The sequence below is a fragment of the Hyla sarda genome, chromosome 12 (assembly GCF_029499605.1).
Source record: "Hyla sarda isolate aHylSar1 chromosome 12, aHylSar1.hap1, whole genome shotgun sequence".
Classification (NCBI taxonomy): Eukaryota; Metazoa; Chordata; class Amphibia; order Anura; family Hylidae; genus Hyla; species Hyla sarda.
The window spans coordinates 74,330,526-74,354,343 of NC_079200.1; the positions used below are offsets into that span (position 1 = coordinate 74,330,526).

The 23,818-nt window shown below is 44.2% G+C and overlaps 1 long non-coding RNA gene across 2 annotated transcripts in view; it reads left to right on the forward strand.

Moving 5' to 3' along the window:
* Positions 1–23,818, forward strand: part of LOC130296813 (uncharacterized) — a 74,550-nt gene that overhangs the window by 19,644 nt on the left and 31,088 nt on the right. Inside the window, exons 1-2 of one of the 2 annotated variants that reach the window (XR_008849300.1) lie at positions 17,908–17,929; positions 21,784–21,884. This is a non-coding gene — a long non-coding RNA (uncharacterized LOC130296813). Of the gene's footprint in view, positions 1–17,907; positions 17,930–21,783; positions 21,885–23,818 lie in introns of those variants that run through there. The other variant, XR_008849299.1, reaches the window with a different exon arrangement.

Here is a 23,818-nt window from a genome sequence, read left to right on the forward strand (position 1 = left end):
TATTGTTGTGGGGAGCTGCCTAATATTGTGGGGGAACTGCCTACTATTGTGGGGAACCTGCCTACTATTGTGGGGGAACTGCTGACCTAATGTGGGGGGGAGCTGTCTACAAATGTGGGGGGAGCTGCTTAATATTGTTGGGGGGAGCTGCCTAATATTGTGGGGGAACTGCCTACTATTGTGGGGGAGCTGCCTACTATTGTGGGGGAGCTGCCTACTATTGTGGGGGAACTCCGGACCTAATGTGAGGGAGCTGGCAATCTAATGTGGGGGAATCTAATCTAATGAGCGGAGCGCTGCATTTTACCAGAAGACGGGGAGAAGTCATTTTCGGTTTCAGTATCGGTTTCGGCCGGACATTTTTTTTTATTTCGGTATCGTTTCGGTTCTGAAATTTCCATTTCGGTGCACCTCTACTTCAGACCTCTTAGTCCCTCCAGACCCTCTGTTGTCCTCCTCCAGCCACTAAGTCCCCCCCAGACCCCTTGTCCCCTTCTCCACCACACTTTTCATCCCCCCGACCCCTCTGCAATTATTAAAACTTCTCTGCCATCATCCCCCCACCCCTCTTTGATCCTCCATACTCTTCTAAACTCCACACCTCCTGAGCCCTCAGTGATTCTTCATAATCCCCCTGCCCCCCACCCTTCTGTGATTCTCCAAAATCCTCTGCCCCCCCTCTAAAATTCTTAATAATCCTCTGCCCCTCCCCCTCCTCTGTGATCCTCCATACTCCAATTACAGCCCCCTCCCTCATTCCCTCCTCCTCTGAAGCAGCTCTGTGGCGGTGGGATGTCCTCCACCTCCAGCAAGGGTAGGGACTGTGACGTCAGGTGCGTTCCTGCGAAGTCTGCTGCGTCCCTACCCTGTTTCACTTTACTCAGGGTTGGTGTACTAAAGAAAACCGTGTCCCTGTAGCGGAATGTGGCCCTCCACAGGGACACAGTTTTCTTTATAACACCGGCCCGGAGCGAGGTCCTCTTCAGCACCGAAGGGGCTTCACAGGAAGGAGAGGTCTGCATTTGTTTTATTAAAAGAAAAAGCGCCTCTGGAACTATACCCTTGTTAAGGCCTCAAATGTTTTAACCTAGTGACACCCCTTTTTGTTGGGCACTGCTCAACAGAGTCTTAAAGGGGTATTCCAGGAAAAAAATAATTCTATCAACTGGCTCCAGAAAGTTAAACAGATTTGTAAATCACTTCTATTAAAAAATCTTAATCCTTCCAATAATTATCAGCTGCTGAAGTTGACTTGTTCTTTTCTGTCTGGCAAGAGTGCTCTCTGCTGACATCTCTGCTTGTCTCAGGAACTGCACATATACGTATACGAGGTTTGCTATGGGGATTTGCTTCTACTCTGGACAGTTCCTGAGACAGGTGTCATCAGAGAGCACTTAGACAGAAAAGAACAACTCAACTTCAGCAGCTCACAAGTATGAAAGGATTAAGATTTTTTAATAGAAGTAATTTACAAATCTGAATTCGAGTAGAATACAGACATAGCGCACATCTACAATCTTGTATAATGATCTGATTGCTTCTCAGCACAATATCAAAAACTAACAGGTTGTTAGTATACATTTTTGATCAAAAAGTACAAGCCCACTCGCCACGTCAAGGCCACCTATTCAGAGTGGGTCCCTAACGTCCCTAGCATAAAATGGCGTAGCACCGGGCGGCGACCACCACCGCCGCGACACAGATGCCCACGGGGGGAGCGACCCACTGGCAGAGCGGCCCCAATGCCTCTCAAACCAGTCTATGGGCCGCACCCGCCCGCAGACACAGCGCCACGGCAGCAACGGACGCCGCCCCGCACCACACCAGTGTGAACAAGGTGTAAAGGCTCACTTACCTTGCTCTTCCAGTCAGACTGGGAGGCTGCTAGGAGTGAAATGGCCCTAGTGTGGCTAATTACCACCTATATAGGTTTGGGCTGGATAGGTGGCCTTGACGTGGCGAGTGGGCTTGTACTTTTTGATCAAAAATGTATACTAACAACCTGTTAGTTTTTGATATTATGCTGAGAAGCAATCAGATCATTATACAAGATTGTAGATGTGCACCATGTCTGTTTTTCTACCCTAATGTACAAATCTCTTTAACTTTCTGGAGCCAGTATATATATATATATATATATATATATATATATATAGTTTTTTTCCTAGATAACCCCTTTAAGAAATATTTGTGTGGCAGTTTTGTGGAGGACCAGAAGAGCTGCTCCAGCTGCTATGCTAAACTTACTCAGCTGGCTAAAGAGTTATAAGGTTTGAGACCCTTTGAACCCAGTCTCGCTTAGAACGTTGGCAAAAAATAAGGTTCTGCAAATATTAGAAATACAAAGAAAATTGAGCAAAGCAGTGTGCAGTGTGCCTTAGTTACCTGCATTACTATATCCAGTTGCTACACTGCAAATCTCAGCAGTGTCACTGCAGAACAAGTCCAAAGAAAGCTAGCACATTACAACACAATTTGACCACAGAATTGTGCAGTGGGCTGACATGTTTTACCTGTGTTTTCTGAGTTTTACCAAATATAGAGCATTAGTAGCTGGGATTAAATAAAAAAACAAATAAAAAACAAATTTCTAGCAGTGAATTTCACTGGGCCTGTTTTGACACATTACCCGTATTTTCAGAGTTCAAACATCTATAAATCTGTGGTGTCGGGGTGCCATGTGAGGTGAAGGGGCAGATGGTATTGCCCAGGGGCAGATGGTATTAACCTCTTCCTGTTTGTGATGCCAGGGTGTAACCACCCGAAGGTAATCCCGTTTGTCCTAGGTTAGGCAGGGCAAATAATAGTTCAAGGCCAGGTCAGGGTTAACGGTAGCTTTACTGAGGTAGACAGATGGTACAGTTTTTACAGCTAGGCCAGGTTCCCAGAGAGGTTACCAGTAACACGGAGGGGACCTCGCAGCTTGCTGGGACTTGCAGTGACTTGACAGACTTTAACACAGCCACACTGATTATAATTGACTTGACTGAAGATAGGGACAGCAGACATAGATGATTTGACTTACTGACTTGTGGCTGTAATTTAGGCTTGAGGCCTCCAGATGTGCTGGACACTAGCTCTGAGTAGTGTTGAGCACGAATATTCGTAATGCAAACTTTTATTGCGAATATCTGCACTTCGCGATTTCATGAATATTTAGAATATAGTACGATATATTCGTAATGACGAATATTTGTGTTTTTTGCAAATTTTCCATGCAAATTTTTGCTTGGAAAAAAAGGGAATGAACATAGCGAATATGCGAATTTCGCGAATATAGGATGAATAATCATCAATATATTCGCGAAATATCGCAAATGCGAATATAGCCCCTGCTGCTCATCACTGTCTCTGAGACGTCTTGACTCGACTTGACCTCAGGATCTAAGAGCAATGAATGATCAAAGATGCAAGATTGCAGCTCCACCCTTCCTTATGAAAGGGGGCTGTGTAAGGAGCCCATAGACTAGCTGTGGGTCATCTGGTCACCTGGTGCTCTCTGGGTAACAAAACATGTGACTTTAACGTATGACAACCATTATCATGTGACTAATAACCGTGTGGCCATATCAAAGGTCCTTTACACTTTATGTACAACCTATACACTTTATGGGGGAACACTGCAGGTGAGGTGAGGACGTATAGGGACTCAAGCTAATAGGACTGTCCCTATACTGTCCCTATACTGGGACATCACAAATCCTTTCTAGCTGGGCTTAACAAAAAGCTATAAGAGTAAAAGATCACTGGGACTGTTACTTGAAATTACATGTATTTTCTGGGTTTAAAGATAAACAGAGCCTTTCTAGCTGGGCTTAAAAGGGTACTTCAGTGGAAAACAATTTTTTTTTTCATATCAACTTGCTCCAGAAAGTTAAACAGATTTTTAAAATTACTTCTATAAAAAAATATGAGAAATGAATCCTTCCAGTACTGTATCCTTCTGTCTTTATCAGAAACTGTACAGAATAAAAGCAAATCCCCATAGCAAACCTCTCTTGCTCTGGACAGTTTCTGACATGGACAGAGGTGTCAGCAGAGAGCACTGTGGTCAGACAGAAAAGAAATTCAAAAAGAAAAGAACTTCATCGGTATTATACAGCAACTGATAAGTACTGGAATGATTAAGATTTTTTTAATATAAGTAATTTGCAAACTTGTTTACTTTTCTGGCACCAGTTTATAAAAAAAAAATTTTTTTTCCCCCAGAGTACCCCTTTAACATAAAGTCACATTCGTAGCTGTGAGAGTAAAAATAATTGGGCCTTTTTGTCATGTTCCCATTCCAATACCTAAAGTTTTGTATGTGTTCCACTACCTATAGTTTTCTGGCTACAACTATCACTAGTCTACCACTGTCTGCTGTCTGCTGAATACAACTAACACTAGTCCACCACCCCTGCTGTCTGCTGGATACTAATCTACCATCAGTCCACTACCCCTGTTTTCCGCTGGCCACTACAACTACCACCAGTCCAACACTGCCTGCTGTCCGCTGGCTAAAGTTACCACCAGTCCACCACTGCCTGCTGTCTGCTGTCTACAGCTACCACTAGTCCACCACTGCCTTCTAACACTGTCTTCCGATACCTCTGTGCTCATTTAAACACTGGCAGGCATCTGCCAACAACCAGGGATACTTTATGCACCTGTATTTTAATGTTAAAAAGCATACAAAAACAAGCTGTTAGTTACCATGGGTTAACATATGTTCCTATAACTATGATATTAACTTAGCCTTAACCCCTTAACGACAATGGACATAAATGTACGTCATGATGACGTGGTACTTAGCGCACCATGACGTACATTAACACGCCGTCATGATCGCGAGCATGATCAGCGATCGGGCGGATGTCCGCCATTAACCCCTCAGATGCCTTGATCAATTCAGATCACGGCATCTGCAGCAGTGCGGTACTTTGAATGGATGATCGGAACGCCCGCAGCGCTGCCGCGGGGATCCGATCATGCAGCATGCAGGGGAGGTCCCCTCACCTGGCTCCAGCTGTCTCCCGGGGTCTTCTGCTCGGGTCTGAGATCGAGCAGACCAGAGCAGAAGATGACCGATAATACTGAGCAGTGCTATGTCCTATACATAGCACTGCACAGTATTAGCAATCAACTGATTGCTATGAATAGTCCCCTATGGGGACATAAAAAGTGTAAAAAAAAAAGTGATAACATTTAAAATAAAAAAGTAAAAAAATTTGAAAAAATTCCCTCCCCCAATAAAAAAGTAAAACGTCCATTTTTCCCCTTTTACCCCCCAAAAAGCGTAAAAAAAATTATTAATACACATATTTGGCATCTCCGCGTGCGTAAAAGTCTGATCTATTAAAATATATTGTTAATTATCCCATATGGTGAACGGCGTAAATGTAAAAATTAAATAAAAAAAAGTCCAAAATTGCTGCTTTGTCACATTTTATTCCAAAAAAAATTCATAAAAAATTCATAAAAAGTAAAACCTAAGCAAAAGTGATAAAAACTACAGATCATGGCGTAAAAAATGAGCCCTCATATTGCCCCATATATGGAAAAATTTGAAAGTTATAGGTGGTCAAAATAGGGCAATTTCAAACATACAAATTTTGTTAAAATGGTTTGAGATTTTTTTTAAGCGGTACAATTATAGAAAAGCATATAACATGGGTATCATTTTAATCATATTTACCCACAGAATAACAAAAACATGTCATTTTTACCGGAAAGTGTACAGCGTGAAAACAAAACCTTCCAAAATATGCTAAATTGCGGTTTTCTTTTCAATTTTCCCACATAAATAATATTTGTTTGGTTGCTGAAACTTGGGGGGGGGGGGGGGGGGGGAGATTTATCAAAATCTGTGCAGAGAAAAAGTGGGGTAGTTGCCCATAACAACCAATCAGATTGTTCCATTTAAATAAATAAAAATTAATCTGGAATTTGATTGGTTGCTATAGGCAACTACTTCACTTTTCCTCAGCACAAGTTTTGATAAATTTCCCCCTTTGTTTCTTATAGCATGCAGAGGGTTAAGTTTTGCTAAAACTGTGATGCATTACATACGAAAAAACCAATGTTCTTTCTTCGACTTCCCATTTAATCTTAAAATGCTAAATTATATTAGATTATCTTAAAAAGTAGAGTCAAACATAGACATGTCACTTAGAGATTAGGCGAAACGCCAACGTATTTCAAGCTTTTAAAGCTCTTACTCATACCATGATTTGAGCGTTCTACTTCATTTTTAAGTGACATGTCTACTGTAAGTTTATCTTTGTTTTTTTAAAGATGATCTAATAAAATTTCTAATTTTAACATTTAATGGGAAGCTGGAGAAAGAACCTTGGTTTTGTTTGCACTACTACACAGTATACCGCCCACTGTTATTTCATCATGGGCAGACTGACCGGCTGGTCCGTTAGGACGTGGTCCGAGGGCTTGGCCGGGTAAAGGTCCCACCGCCACGGATCCCAAGGCAGACAGCGTCCATACAGCAGAAAGCCTCCTCTCTGTGTGAGCCGCATCTATATATAAATTTTAGTTTATTTTGTGTGTAGGGATGGCGGAAGGATTTGGTGAAATAGGGGCGGAACAGAAGTGATACCAGCCCTGGAGCCTCGGAGGGAGCCCTTGCTTTTTTTGGTCTGGGGGCCCTGAGTGCTATCAGTTCGCCCCTGCATTTCATCCATCCTTCTGCCTGATATCTTGTGTCCCCTCACAGATTGCCATTTAGATAGTTAGTGACCTGACTTGATTTTTATGTATTACATTGCACTTGCAGAAAGTGTATAAGAGCTAAATCTAGTCATGTCAAGCTCCTGCCCAATTAATGTGGAAGGGGTTAATAGTAAGTGCAATGAAGTTTTACAGTTTTATACCTATGAAGATCCTTGCCCAGTAAGTTTAGGAAATTAGGATGCCAAACAAGTTCATCCCAGAGAGAACTGCTTTGTATTGATGGGTTTCATGAGCTAAGTAATGTGGACAGTTGTTCACCAAAACTCTTTTACCTGGGCTTTGTGTAAGAGGGAACAGCTTTATTTATCAAGGTCTTTATGGGGTCTTCTTACACTACATAAGCAACATGGCACATCAGGGACTACTACCCTCATCATTGACCCACACTACAACTCTCCTAAATCACCACACTTTTATGTAATTGGGCAATGTGGCAGAACACTGTTTTGGGGCACTGTGGGGCACTTTTATGTATCGAGTAGACTGTGGGGCACTGCAGTGTATTGGTGGCATTGCGTGGCATTGTAAGTTATTGTTGTCAATGTGTGACACATTCATTTAGGGCATTATGGGGTACTGTTATATTGGGGCAATATGTGGCACTGTAATGTAATGAGGTCATCGTGTGGTACTGTTATATACTGTGGGCAATGTTTTGCATTGTTAACCCCTTAAGGACCAGTGTTTTTCCGTTTTTGCACTTTGATTTTTTACTCCTTAACTTTAAAAAATCATAACTCTTTCAATTTTGCACCTAAAAATCCATATGATGGCTTATTTTTTGTGCCACCAATTCAACTTTTTAATGACATCAGTCATTTTACCCAAAAATCTACGAAGAGACACCTATTTTGTAATTTTTTGGAGCTATCGTTTCTAAACAGTAAATTTTTCCGTAAAAATCACCCCTTCTCTTTATTCAGTAGGTCCTTACAATTAAGATGATACCCTACTTATATAGGTTTGATTTTGTCGTACTTCTGAAAAAAATCATAACTACATGCAGGAAAATGTATACGTTTAAAACTGTCATTTTCTGACCCCTATAACTTTTTTATATTTCCATGTATGGGGCGGTATGAGCACTCAAGTTTTTAGCGGTACCATTTTTGTATTGATCAGACTTTTTGATAGCTTTTTATTCACTTTTGATGATATAGAAAGTGAACAAAAATATGCTATTTTGGACTTTGGAATTTTTTTGCGCATACACAATTGACCGTGCGGTTTAATTAACGATATATTTTTATAATTCGGACATGTAAGCATGCGGCGATACCACATATGTTTATTTTTATTCACACTGGGTTTTTTTTATGGAGAAGGGGGGTGATTCTGATTTTTCTTAGGGAAGGGGTTAAATCACATTTATTAACTTTTTCCCCCACTTTTGTTTGCAATGTTATAGCCCCCATAGTGGGACTATAACACTGCACACACTGATCTTTTTACATTGATCAATGGTTTCTCATAGGACACTTCTGTGAAATCACACTGTCCACTCAGGAAACAACACTTATTGATAATCAATTTCACATGCTGCTGTGCAAATGGAACAGACAACAGGTAGGAATTATAGGCAATTTGCAAGACACCCACAATAAAGGAGTGGTTCTGCAGGGGGTGACCACAGACCACTTCTCAGTTCCTATGCTTCCTGGCTTATGTTTTGGTCACTTTTGAATGCTGGCGGTGCATTTACTCTAGTGGTAGCATGAGATAGAGTCTACAACCCACACAAGTGGCTCAGGTAGTGCAGCTCATCCAGGATGGCACATCAATGCATCTGTCAGCGTAGTGTCCAGAGCATGAAGGCGCTACCAGGACAGGCCAGTACATCAGGAAATGTGGAGGAGGCTGTAGGAGGGCAACAACCCAGCAGCGGGACCGCTACCTCTGCCTTTGTGCAGGGAGGAGCAGGAGGAGCACTACCAGAGCCCTGCAAAATGACCTCCAGCAGGCCACAAATGTGCATGTGTCAACTCGACCGATCAGAAACAGACTCCATGAGGGTGGTATGAGCGCCAGACGTCCACAGGTGGAGGTTGTGCTTAAAGCCCAAAACCGTGCAGGACGTTTGGCATTTGCAAGAGAACACCAAGATTGGCAAATTCGCCTTTCACAGATGAAAGCAGGTTCACACTGAGCACATGTGACAGATGTGACAGAGTCTGGAGATGCCTTGGAGAATGTTCAACTGCCTGCAACATCCTCCAGCATGACCGGTTTGGCAGTGGGTCAATAATGGTGTGGGGTGGCATTTCTTTGGGGGGGGGGTCGCACTGCCAGAAGTAGCCTGACTGCCATTAGGTAACGAGATGAGATCCTCAGACCCCTTGTGAGACCATATGCTGGTGCGGTTGGCCCTGGGTTCCTCCTAATGCAAGACAATGCTAGACCTCATGTGGCTGGAGTGTGTCAGCAGTTCCTGCAAGAGGAAGGAATTGATGCTATGGGCAGGTCTGCCCGTACCCAGACCTGAATTCGATTGAGCACATGTGAGACATCATGTCTTGCTCCATTCACCAACGCCACATTGCACCACAGACTGTCCAGGAGTTTACGGATGCTTTAGTCCAGGTCTGGGAGGACATCCCTCAGGAGACCATCCTCCACCTCATCAGGAGCATGCCCAGGAGTTGTAGGGAGGTCATACGGGCACATGGAGGCCACATACACTACTGAGACTCATTCTGACTTGTTTTAAGGACATTACATAAAAGTTGGATCAGCCTGTAGTGTAGTTTTCCACTATGATTTTGAGGGTGACTCCATATCCAGACCTCCAGAGGTTGATACATTTTTTCCATTGATCATTTTTGTTTAATTTTGTTGTCAGCACATTCAACTATGTAAAGACAAAAGTATTTCATACGATTAGTTAATTCATTCAGATCTAGGATGTGTTATCTTATTGTTCCCTATTGTTATTTTTTTGAGCAGTATTAAGGGCATTATGTGGAACTGTATTTATTGTAATTACTTTGTGTCACTGTTATGTATTGAAGCGCTGTGTGTACACTTATATGTATTAGGGGCAGTGTGTGGCAAATTTATTTATTGGGGCACTATGTGTGACACTTTATGTTCACATTGCATAGTGTGGGGCAATATAATACCCTGAAGACACAGTGTGGCAGTGTCAAGGATGACTTGAGGTGAGGCATTAAAATGTGACTGCCGCTATATACTGCAATGTAGAGTGTAAGAATTAGCTGCATAAGTAAAAAATCTAAGATGTATGTGGCAAACTCTGCATAGATGAGTCGCGATCATCATGCCAGTCTGGACAAAAAACAAGTGGAAACAGGATGACTCCTAACAGGGAAGACGTCACCTGTAAGTGTCAGAACCCGTAGGGATAATCTGTTCTAGGCTTCTTTTGTTTATTTTGGTTGCTGGGCTATGCCTAGCTTTCTGGCTGGTCAGCTGACCTTGCTGATTACATCTGGCTGGCTATATAAACATGCAGTGTGGTATCTGACTTGAGAAAGAGTTCCAGTACCTAGCGTATTTACCCTGTTTTTCCTGTTTATCCGGTATTTGTGACTTTTGGCTTGACTTCCTGACTCTTCTCTGGTTTTAGCGTATTTGTACTTCGAGATATCCTGTTACTGACTTGGCGGGTGGACCTTGACTATTGTGTGTGTTTGTTTAGTTTGTTTTCTGTTAGTTTGTGTGCCTCCTGACATTCTCCCCACCTGTGTCTGTTTTTTGTAGTTTATTTTGTTGATGGTGACTCCCATCAATTGTTTAGGGCAGATAGGCAAATAGGTAGGGTCCTTGGTAGTGGGTGATATCACTCCTTCCCTGCCCATATGTGATTTTTTTGCAGGCCCAAATACCTGCATTTGCTATATGGAGGCTAAGATGGCTCTAGTGGAGCAAATACAGGCTCTAACACATTTGGTACATTCCCTGGCCAAACGGGTTCAAGCCCAGGAATCAGCTAACATTCAGGCAGTGGTCCGTCCTCCAGCTGTTTCTAGTGAACCAAAGATAAAACTTTCTGGCCGCTTTTCAGGTGACAGAGAGAAATTTGTGGTGTTCAGGGAGAGTTGCAAACTGTATTTTCGTTTAAGATCTCAGTCAGCTAGCACTGAAGTTCACAGAGTAGGAATTGTCATGTCTCTGCTACAAGGGGATCCCCAGAAATGGGTATTTTCATTACCTCCCTCTGCTCCTGAACTAAGTTCTGTGTATGTTTTTTTTTCTTCTATGGGTCTCCTTTATGATAAACCTGACTGTGCAGCTTTTCAGAATCTCAGCTGGTTAATCTTAAGCAAGGTCGAATAACGGCAAAGGAGTATTGTGCAGATTCTCTTAAATGGTGTACAGTCTCAGGATGGAATGATCCAGCGCTTAGGTGTCAGTTCATACTGTGATTATCTGATGCTATTAAAGATGTCTTAGCTAGTTATCCCTCACCTGACTCCTTAGAACAGGTTATGCAGTTTGCTGTATGACTTGACAGACGTTTAAGAGAGAGAAAACGTGAACGGTCTGTTTCTTATGTTTCTCACTCTCCTACCTCCATGTTGTCTCCTTCTACTATATATCCTGTCTCTTCTGAGGAACCCATGCAAATAGGGAAGTAGTCCTCTCAGGAGTGAAGATCCGTCCAGAAGGATAATACATGTTTCTTTTGTGGAGAAGCAGGACGCCAGATACAAACCCGTCCCCAGACATTAGCAACCGGGAAACCCCAGCGCATAAAATTGGGGAGATCATTTAGTGGATCATTTAGTTTGTTGCCAGTTCAAATATTTTTGTTATGACCAACAGCGGGGACAAGGGAAGTGAGCCTTAAACCTAAAATAACTCTCCCTGCCTACTTGCCCATCCATCCTAAGCGATGGATCAACAACTAGGAGCTGGTCCTACCTGTGCTAAAGTGAAATGGCGTAAAAACAAATAATAAACATAGTCTGTCACAGGCCAGAAACAGAAACGGAAAACTACCAGACAACCAGACAGGATACAAATTCTAACAGGGCAGAATATAAACGGCAAACTTATCAGGAACATAGTACACTGTTCACAAACAGATACAAATACAAAGGACAAAGATCAGATCAACCAAACAGGATATAAATATAGAACACTGTTCACACTGAACACAGATAACTAACAAACAGTTTAGGTCCAGAACACAAGACTGGGAAATGGAGTCAGCACAGACTCCAGGAACAAAAAGGAATTAAAACTCAATCCCCCAGAAAACCTCCGGAAAAAACGGGAATGTCTTTATACTAAAACTAAATTCCCCAGAGTACCATTAAAAGGTCACAGGGATGTTGTGTTACAAAAACTCAGAACAAGGATACAAATAGACTCACAGTGTGAACAGCAACTTAGCAGAACGGAAATACAATCCTAAAAACCGACTAATGTAACAGACTAAAAAGTACAACAAACAAGATTATTTAACCATGGCTAAAAACTCACATAAAATCACAAGATAAATACAAGGTAAATGCTAAAGCAGACATAGAAGTATAAGGCACAGGCATAATAGCAGCATTATTCCACAAGCAGACAAAGTGTATTGCACTGAATAACCAGCAACTAGACTACAGACTGAGCTGGAGTTATATAGCCACAACCGCCTAGCACATGGGTGAAAGGCTTAACTCTTCCATGCCTGGAAAGGAAAGCACAGAAAACAGATAATGAATGAAAAACAAGGTCTGAACAGGGCCTAAAACTGAAAAATGCAAAAACAAAAAACTACATTACAATTTTTCCTTGAAAAAACTGTATCTGTTAAATAATTTGTCGATTCAGGTTCTGCTGCCAATTTTGTTGATCTGAATTTTATTAAGTCTTTGAATCTTCCCTTGAAATTGTTGAAAAATCCTATTTCCATTGTTGGAGTGGATTACACACCTTTGTCTGGGGGTTGTGTCTTTTTTTCCTCCCCTGAAGTAGGATTACTGGTGGGGTCATTGCATTTTGAACGAATCACATTTTTGGTTTTGGAAAATTTGTCGGTAAATGTGATCCCAGGTTTACCTTGGTTAAGAAAACACAATCCTATCTATGATTGGCCCTCTGGGGAACTCATCAAGTTGGGGTCTGACTCTATTAATAAATGTATTTCCACTTGTGTTGCAACTCTCGGGGTGGCCCAAAGTAATCTACCTAAATTTATTTATGATTTTTATAATGTTTTTTCTGAGGTGGCCTCCTCTGCTTTGTCCCCACACCGAGATTATGACTGTGCTATTGAACTTGTACCTAATGCCAAGTACCCCAAAAGGTGAATTTATAATTTGTCTGGTCCTGAAAGGGGAGCTATGAAGGATTATATTCAATCAAGTTTGAAAAATGATCATATTCATCCATCTGTGTCTCCAATAGGAGCAGGGTTCTTCTTTGTGACAAAAAAAAAATGATTATCGGTGTCTGAACAAGATTACGGATAAAAATCAATATCCTTTGCCTCTTATTTCAGATTTGTTTACTCAAATACAGGGGGCATGTTATTTACTAAACTTGATCTTCGAGGGGCCTATAACTTAATCAGAATCAAAGAGGGTGACGAATGGAAAACTGCTTTTAATACTCCTGAAGGTCATTTTGAATATCTGGCAATGCCCTTTGGTCTCAGTAATGCACTGGCAGTTTTTCAGAACTTGGTCAATTATATTTTTCGGGAATTTTTGGGAAAATTTCTAGTGGTTTATCTAGACGATATTCAACTTTTTTCTCATGGCTGGTTAATTCATGTAAGTCATGTACGTTCTGTCCTACAGGTACTTCGTCAAAACAAATTATTTGTCAAACAAGAGACATGTGTCTTTGGTATCAAAGAGGTACAATTTTTGGAGTATATCTTAACTCCAGGACATTTAAATATGGATCCTGATAAAGTTTCAGACTGGGTGTGGCCTTCTTCTCTAAAGGCTTTACAACGCTTTCTGGGCTTTGCCAACTATTACAGAAAATATATTAAAATTGTTTCTATCATCGTAAAACCATTGACTGATTTGACTCGCAAAGGGGCAGATCTGGTCAACTGGTCTACGGAGGCAGCTTTTGAACATCTTAAAGGGTGTTTTACCTCCACTCCAATATTTGTCCAACCAGATCAAACCAAGCCCTTTACAGTAGAAGTTGATGCCTCAGAGGTTTATGCTGGAGCAGTTCTTTTTTTACAGGGAACTGCTTCTCTGACTAATTTACAACCTTGTGCTTTCTTCTCTCAAAACTTTTCTGCAGCAGAACAAAATTATAATGTTGGTAATCGAGAACTTTTGGCAATCAAATGGGCTTTTGAGGAATGGAGACATTATCTGGAAGGGGCGGTTCATCAGATTACGGTTGTTACTGATCATAAAAATGGAACCTTCCTTGAATCTTCCAAACGTCTCAATCCTCGTCAGGCTCGTTGGGCCTTGTTATTTACTCAATTTAATTTTATCATTACATATACTAAGACTGGTACTAAGAATGTCAAGGCTGATGCCTTATCTCGGAGTTTCAATGCTTCTCAGTCTATTGATTCTAATCCTGAGACAATTCTCTCAGAAGGTGTGGTTATTTCAACAGTGTCCTCAGATTTAACTTCTGAGATCTTGAACAATCAAGGTTTGGTTCCTCCAGAGACTCCTAGAGGCAAGATCTTTGTATCCAGTCAGTTTCATCTCCGAATTATTGAGGAATGTCATTGTTCCCTGATGGCAGGTCATTCTAGTATTCAGGGTACAAGGAGACTGCTTCAAAAGGAAATTCTCAACAGGGATGTGGAGGATTTTGTTGTTGCTTGTGAAATTTTTGCTCGAGCAAAGACGTCTTGGACACGTCCCGCAGGAGAGTTGTGTCCGTTGTCTACTTCTAAGAGGCCATGGACTCATATTTCTATGGATTTTATGAATGATCTGCCTCCATCTGAGGGAAAAACTGTTCTATGGGTGGTGTTGGACAGGCTCAGTAAACACTGTCATCTTGTACCTCTAAAGAATCTCCCTTCAGCCAAAATTCTTGCTAATTTGTTTTTAAGACATGTTGATAGATACCATGGGGTTCCGGAGAATATTGTATCTGATTGAGGGGTACAATTTGTTTCTAAATGTTGGCAAGCTTTTTGTAAACAGTTGGGAGTTGAATTGTCCTTTTCTTCTGCTTCTCATGCACAATGTAATGGTCAGACAGAAAGAATGAACCAGAATGTTGAACTACCTTAGATACTACGTATCAGACAAGATGAATGGGTTTCTTTTTTGTCTCTTGCTGAGTTTGCCTTGAATAATCAAGAGAATTCCTCTTTCGGCATGTCACCATTTTTCTGTGTATATGGTTTCCATCAATGGTTTTCTTCCTGTACTAATACCATTAGTGATAACCCTGAGGTTGAAACTACTTTGAGTAAACTGTGCACAGTTTTGGCCCAGGTTCAGGAGAACTTGAGGAAAGCCCAAGAGGTACAAAGTAAATTTGCCAACAAGAGACATACTTGTGGCATCAAATTTAAAGTAGGTGATAAGATGTGGCTTTCTACAAAAAATGTATGTCTCAAGGTTCTGTCTAAATTGTTGGCCTCACGTTTTATTGCACCTTATGAGATAACAGAAGTAATTAATCCGGTCTGTTATAGATTGAAATTGCCTAGTTCATTTAAGGTCCATAATGTTTTCCATTGCTCCTTACTTAAAGAGGCGCTGTCATTGTTAAAAACTTTTTATATTTTGTAGTACTACTGATAAGATTACTTTTTAATTATACATTTATTAAATGTATATATGTAATTCATCAAAAATGAAAATAGCCACCACAAGGGGTCATCTGTCTTTGTGCAGACAGATTACTCTGTATTTTGCAGCATACTGGATACTGACCGCAAAGGGTGTTGGTATCCAGTATAGGAGATCACCATTGCACCACTACAGCCTTCAGCTTTTCCTAAACTACAACTCCCATCATGGGAGTTGTTGTTTTACAACAGCTGGGGGTACTATCTTTGTAAAACTCTGTTTTAGAGTTGAGTATTCTCCAACTGTGTGCCTCCAGCTTTTGCAAAACTACAGACAAAGGATGTGTGAGCACGCTGGGAGTTGTAGTTTTGCAACAGCTAAAGGCAGCACTGCTCTAACATAGTGCGTTATAAACACTGCAGCTACAGCTTTTGCATTGCAAAACTACAACTCCCAGCGTGCTTGAACAACAAAAGCTTTCTGACTCCTGAATGACAAAGAAGCTGATCAGACATTCAGGAGTCTTTGAAATCTGAATGACACACATAGTGACAGCTATTGTTGTTTAGCATCCAGCTTTACTAGGAACAGATAGAAAATGTATTCATAAAAACTAATGTGCAGTGATTTGCACACTACCAGGCTGCTCCCAGACTCAGAGAAGATGAGTCATCACAGTGAGGGAGAGAGATGGACACGCCCCCTCCACAAGGAAAGAATAAAAAAAAGGTGGGCAACATATAAATGCTATTTGCTAGGGATATATAGGTCCTAGACACATAAAAATATATGTACATGATCAGGATTAGGTACTGAGTAACATATCACTTTTATCTTACACTGTGACAGGTACACTTTAAATTGCGTTAAATTGTTTCTGATACTCCTCCAGTTGAAATCGATGGGAACTGGAGTATTAAGTCTCCAAAATATTGGCCAGTTGTTGGGTGCAAAACTCTGTCCAATATTTGTTTCACTGGAAAGCGTATGGTCCGGAGAAGGGATTGTGGGTTCCAGCATCTTCCATTCATGCTCCCACCTTGGTTAAGAAATTCCATGACTCTCATCTGGACAAACCCAGAACCAAATTAAGGGTCCGGGGGCCCCTCTTAAAAGGAGGTACTGTCATAACCAACAGGGTTAACCTGTTTTAGGCTTCTTTTGTTTATTTTGGTTACTGAGCTATGCCTAGCTTTCTGGCTGGTCAGCTGACCTTGCTGATATAAACCTGCAGTATGGTATCAGATTTCACCTGCAAAATAGTTCCTCCAGTAGCTAGTATATTTACCCGGTATTTGTGACTTTTGGCTTGACTTCCTGACTCTTCTCTTGTTTTAGCGTATTTGTACTTTGAGATATACTGTTACTGACTTGGTGAGTGACTTTGACTATTGTGTGTGTTTGTTTAGTTTAGTTTCTGTTAGTTTGCATGCTTCCCGACGTTCTCCCGACCTGTGTCTGTTTTATGTAGTTTATTTTGTTGACGGTGACTCCCATCAATTATTTAGGAAGAGACCGTCGATCCACTGTTTAGGGCGGATAGGCAAAGAGGTAGGGTCCATGGCAGTGGGTGAGATCACTCCTTCCCTGCCCATATGTGACTTTTTCACAGGCCCAAATACCTGCATTTGCTATATGGAGGCTAAGATGGCTCTAGTGGAGCAAATACAGGCTCTAACACATTTGGTACATTCCCTGGCCAAACGTTCGTTTGTATGCTTCCTGACGTTCTCCCGACCTGTGTCTGTTTTTTGTAGTTTATATTGTTGGTGCCAACTCCTATCACTTATTTAGGAAGGGACAGTTCTAGTGGTTGTCGATCCGCTGTTTAGGGCGGATAGGCAAATAGGCAGGGTAAGAGGGAGTGGGTGAGATCAGGGCTGCACTCCTTCCCTGCCCATACGTGGCAGTAAATCACTGAATCTGTAGAGAAGCAGTCACCAAGCCTGACTCATCTGTTACTCTGTTATAGTTAATCCTTGTATTCTATATAAAATAACAATCCAGGAGTTAAAACTCCTTCACCTGATGTCTATTAAAGAGGGTATTTTGGGGAAAGGTTTTTTTTTTTGTGTATATTGATGTCAAGCTTGTTAGTTATATAAAAAAAAACTGTAAGGAGCCAAAAGGTTAACTTGCACTGAGAGCTTTTGTTTGGTCTTGTTGCTTTGGTTATGCCTGTGTGCTGAGACTGTTCAGCTGACCTTGATTGAACACCTGGTCTGGACCTACTTAAGCTGGCAGCCTTTGTTTGCCAAATAGTTCTGTTTGTCTCCTAGCTAGCTTTATACTGTATCTGTGATATCTAGCATTTTGACCCTTTGGCTCTGCTCTCTGACTCTACTCTCTGGTATTTTTGTACTTTGTGGTCTCCTGGTTTAGACTCGGCTATCTGACTATTTTTTTTATGTGTGCACGTTTAGGTTTGTTTTCTGTTAGTTGTGTGCCTCCAGCCTTTCACAGGAATCAAGGCAAGGAGGAAGTTGGAAGCTTGGTGACGCACTGCTGTAAGGACGATGATGATATGTTCGGATGAGTATAAACTATTTTTTTTTACACACACCAGCCTTTCACAACCTTTTGTCAGTTTTGTAATTTATTGTTTTGACCTTTTGACTGTCCCTCACTTATTTAGGAAGGGACTGTCACCAAGGTTACAGACCTATCCCCTAGGGAAAGTATGTAAGTAGGCAGGGATAGGGGAGTGGGCGAGAATAGTGTGCACTCCTTCCCTGCCTATACATGACAAAACCTCTATTTAACTCTTGTCCCATGCCCCCCCAACAAAAAAGACCATCAATTTTTACTTATATCACTATTGTATCCCTACTGTTTCGATCCAGAAGAAGGCAAAAAAAAAACCAAAAAAAAAAACCTCATGAGGCTGATGCCAATTGCCCCATACTAAGGGCAAAAATTCCTTCCCGACTCCAAATATAGCAATCAGAATAAATCCCTGGATCAAGGATCTGTCCTTATAAATCTATTATACATGATCTGTAATTGGGATCACAGTGCAGATCTATGTCCACAGCCGTGTCTCACCTTGGGCAGTGATTGGCTGAGCTGCAGGAAGAAGATCGGGCCTGAGGCTAAAAACATCTGTTTGGTGTATAAACATTTTGATAAAATTCAACAATGCCATTGTAGTATTCCCCCTGTAAAAATCCCCTGTAGGACCACATCTTAGATCAGGATTTAGTTTTTTGGGCTCCACTTTGTATATTGAAGAGCTTGTGGGAGCTATAAATTGGTAACCTTAAAAAAAGTGTTGTCACGATTCGGCTTCCAGGTAGTGGATCCTCTGTGTCAGCGAGGGATTGGCGTGGACCGTGCTAGTGGACCGGTTCTAAGAGGCTACTGGTATTCACCAGAGCCCGCCGCAAAGCGGGATGGTCTTGCTGCGGCAGTAGCAACCAGGTCGTATCCACTAGCAACGGCTCTACCTCGCTGACTGCTGAGAAGGCGTGGGACAGAAGGACTAGGCAGAGGCAAGGTCAGACGTAGCAGAAGGTCGGGGGCAGGCGGCAAGGTTCGTAGTCAGGATGGGTAGCAGAAGTTCAGGTACACAGGCTTTGGACACACTAAACGCTTTCACTGGCACAAGGCAACAAGATCCGGCAAGGGAGTGCATGGGAGGAGGTCAGATAAAGGCAGGGAGCAGGTGGGAGCCAATTAAGCTAATTGGGCCAGGCACCAATCATTGGTGCACTGGCCCTTTAAGTCTCAGAGAGCTGGCGCGCGCGCGCCCTAGAGAGCGGAGCCGCGCGCGCCAGCACATGACAGCAGGGGACCGGGACGGGTAAGTGACCTGGGATGCGATTCGCGAGCGGGCGCGTCCCGCTGTGCGAATCGCATCCCCAACGGCCAAGACAGTGCAGCGCTCCCGGTCAGCGGGACTGACCGGGGCGCTGCAGGGAGAAAGACGCCTTGAGCGCTCCGGGGAGGAGCGGGGACCCGGAGCGCTAGGCGTAACAGTACCCCCCCCCTTAGGTCTCCCCTTCTCTTTGTCCGGTAACTGCCTCCCCTGGGATGAGGACACCGGGAAAGAATGGAGGGTTTCCTCAACGGCAGGCAGTACAGCAGGAGTGGGAATGGGGAGGGAGGGCAGAGGGCGAGGCCTGGCACGGGGCAGTGTGACACCAGGACGGGGGACATGGGGAGGCACAGAGGCTTGCCTGACGGGACTGGGAGGGGGGGAGAGGCACTTCCTGTGGCAGGCAGAGTCCCAGTTCCTGATCTCCCCGGTGGTCCAATCAATGGTGGGGGAATGAAGCCGGAGCCAAGGCAGACCGAGGAGGACCTCAGAGGTACAGTTGGGGAGAATGAAGAACTCAATCCTCTCAAGGTGGGGTCCAATAGACATGAGGAGGGGCTCTGTGCGGTAACGCACGGTGCAGTCCAATCTGGCTCCGTTGACCGCGGAAATGTAGAGCGGCTTGACGAGACGGGTCACCGGGATGCTGAATTTATTAACAAACGACTCCAAAATAAAATTTCCAGAGGCACCGGAGTCTAAGCAGGCCACGGCTGAGAGGGAGGAGTTGGCTGAAGAAGAAATCCGCACGGGCACCGTGAGACGTGGAGGAGCAGACTTGGAACCAAGAGACGCCACACCCACGTGAGCTGGGTGCGTGCGTGCGTTTCCCAGGCGTGGAGGACGGATAGGGCAATCCACCAAGAAATGCTCGGTACTGGCACAGTAAAGACAGAGATTTTCCTCCCTACGGCGATTCCTCTCTTCCTGGGTCAGGCGAGACTTATCCACTTGCATGGCCTCCTCGGCGGGAGGCCCAGGCGTAGATTGCAACGGATACTGTGGGAGAGGTGCCCAGAGATCTAAGTCTTTTTCCTGGCGGAGCTCTTGGTGTCGCTCAGAAAAACGCATGTCAATGCGGGTAGCTAGATGGATGAGTTCTTGCAGATTGGCAGCAATCTCTCGTGCGGCCAGCACATCCTTGATGCGACTGGATAGGCCTTTTTTAAAGGTCGCGCAGAGAGCCTCGTTATTCCATGATAACTCGGAGGCAAGAGTACGAAATTGGATGGCGTACTCGCCCACTGAAGAATTACCCTGGACCAGGTTCAACAGGGCAGTCTCGGCAGAAGAAGCTCGGGCTGGCTCCTCGAAGACACTCCGGAGTTCAGCGAAGAAGGCCTGGACTGTGGCTGTGGCAGGATCATTGCGGTCCCAGAGCGGTGTGGCCCAAGACAAGGCCTTTCCTGAAAGAAGGCTTACTACGAACGCCACCTTAGACCGTTCTGAAGGAAACAAGTCCGACAACATCTCCATATGCAGGGAACACTGAGACAAAAATCCACGGCAGAGTTTAGAGTCCCCATCAAATTTGTCCGGCAGGGACAAGCGGAGGTTAGGAGCGGCCACTCGCTGCGGAGGAGGTGCAGGAGCTGGCGGAGGAGATGGTTGCTGCTGTAGCAGAGGCAGAAGTTGCTGTAACATGGCGGTCAACTGCGACAGCTGCTGTCCTTGTTGGGCAATCTGCTGCGATTGCTGAGCGACCACCGTGGGAAGATCAGCGAGACTTGGCAGCGGCACCTCAGCGGGATCCATGGCCGGATCTACTGTCACGATTCGGCTTCCAGGTAGTGGATCCTCTGTGTCAGCGAGGGATTGGCGTGGACCGTGCTAGTGGACCGGTTCTAAGAGGCTACTGGTATTCACCAGAGCCCGCCGCAAAGCGGGATGGTCTTGCTGCGGCAGTAGCAACCAGGTCGTATCCACTAGCAACGGCTCAACCTCGCTGACTGCTGAGAAGGCGTGGGACAGAAGGACTAGGCAGAGGCAAGGTCAGACGTAGCAGAAGGTCGGGGGCAGGCGGCAAGGTTCGTAGTCAGGATGGGTAGCAGAAGTTCAGGTACACAGGCTTTGGACACACTAAACGCTTTCACTGGCACAAGGCAACAAGATCCGGCAAGGGAGTGCATGGGAGGAGGTCAGATAAAGGCAGGGAGCAGGTGGGAGCCAATTAAGCTAATTGGGCCAGGCACCAATCATTGGTGCACTGGCCCTTTAAGTCTCAGAGAGCTGGCGCGCGCGCGCCCTAGAGAGCGGAGCCGCGCGCGCCAGCACATGACAGCAGGGGACCGGGACGGGTAAGTGACCTGGGATGCGATTCGCGAGCGGGCGCGTCCCGCTGTGCGAATCGCATCCCCAACGGCCAAGACAGTGCAGCGCTCCCGGTCAGCGGGACTGACCGGGGCGCTGCAGGGAGAAAGACGCCGTGAGCGCTCCGGGGAGGAGCGGGGACCCGGAGCGCTAGGCGTAACAAGTGTGATATTAGCGCAGAAGTTTAGATCTGCAGTTTGGCCTCTATGTCATTATTTCTTCCCGCTCGTTCAGATGGCTAGGAAAACAGAAGACAGAAACATCAGCCAGTAGAGTTGTTCGCATCGACAAAGACCAGTGGACTCACGGCAAACCAGCTTCAAATCTGCAGACAGGTAAGCGGTGCATTGCACCTGTTCTATCTTCATCATAGAGGTTTATTCATACCAGACCTCTTAATTACTTGGGTGAGTGGTGCACTGCACCAATATAATTTTTATTCCAGCATATCCAACACAGAAGGACAGTATTTCTGCAGATGCAATAGCTGACGTATGTGCTACAGTATTTATGCAGGAGGAATCGCTGACTTATGACCTAGGAAACAGGACAAGTCATCTCTATGAGAATTGGGAACTATGCAAGTTTAATTGATACAATACAGACAAGAAAGGAATAGAGGGAGCACTCACTGCGTTAGGATGATAACAAGTGGTTTCTTTATTCTTTGACATCGGTGCGGTGCATCATGGAGCGGGACACCAGGAGACCAGGAGCTGGAGTGGTGAACTGCTGCTTTCGCACTCATCAAGCAGTGCTTCGTCTGACTGCTTCGTTGGAAAGCAGCTGTTCACCACTCCAGCTCATGGGCTCCTGGCGTCCCATTCCATGATGCACACGCACCGCACCAATGTCAAAGAATAAAGAAACCACTTGTTATCATTCAAACGCAGTGAGTGCTCCCTCTATTCCTTTCTTGTCTGCTATGCATGAACTGCCTCTTCATTAGGGGTTGAGCACGGGAAGATTTCATCAGAGTGGGCCCGTTAGTGTGTCCTGCCGCTGTTCACAACAGTGAAGTTAAAACACTCGTGTCAAAAGCGGCAGTAGCCGATCTCTGTGTCTCCAAGTCTTGCCTTAATTGATACAATTACAACATAAAGAAGCAACAAACTGTTGGTGTCCATCTGCAACTATATCATTATAAATATATAAACATATCTATAACTTTATAATATCTACAACATTACCGTATTTTTCACCGTATAAGACGCACTTGTTCTTCCCCAAAACTGGGGGGAAAAAGTCGGTGTGTCTTATATGGCGAATACACACCTATCGCGGCGGTCCCTGCGGCCATCAACGGCCGGGACCCGCGGCTAATGCAGGACATCACCGATCGCGGTGATGCCCTGTATTAACCCTTCAGACGCGGCGATCAAAGCTGACCGCCGCGTCTGAAGGGAAAGCGACACTAACCCGGCTGTTCAGTCGGGCTGTTCAGGACCGCCGCGATTTCACCGCGGCGGTCCCGAACAGCCCGACTGAATAGACGGGTTAGTGCTTACAGGACATCGGGAGGGACCTTACCTGCCTCCTCGGTGTCTTCTCTGTTCAGGGATCCCCTGTATGGCCGGCGCTCTCCTTCCTCGTCATCACATCGTCGCGTACGACGTGCGTAACGACGTGATGGCAGCGATGGAGAGCGAGGATACCCGGCCGGCAGCAGAGACGTTCCGGAGCGACGGGGACACGGCGACAGCGATGGAGCGACATCCAGGGCAGATGTGACGGGTCCGGAGCGGCGGGGACACGTGAGCATTACCTCCTATGCAGTGGTCTTCAATCTGCGGACCTCCAGATGTTGCAAAACTACAACTCCCAGCATGCCCGGACAGCCAACGGCTGTCCGGGCATGCTGGGAGTTGTAGTTTTGCAACATCTGGAGGTCCGCAGGTTGAAGACCACTATTGGGTTCAAAATCTTAATTTTTTTAGATTTTGCACCTATAAATTGGGTGCGTCTTATACGCCGGTGGGTCCTATAGGATGAAAAATACGGTACATAAGAGAACATTGAACACGTAGACAGTATTACCAACTCGGCTACAAACTCTAATTGATGATTGTGGTTTAGGTGACATAAAAATAATTCTAATTTGAAGGTGGCTGATATTATTATTGCATTTGAATGGCTTTCTTTTATGTATGCTAGTCGCCAGGGCGACAGTTGTTCATCATATTTTATATATTTCTATTAATGGGCCTGTGTGGGTCACAAGGGCACTGTGACTCACCAGACTATTATTTATGTAATAAATTATGGTTTA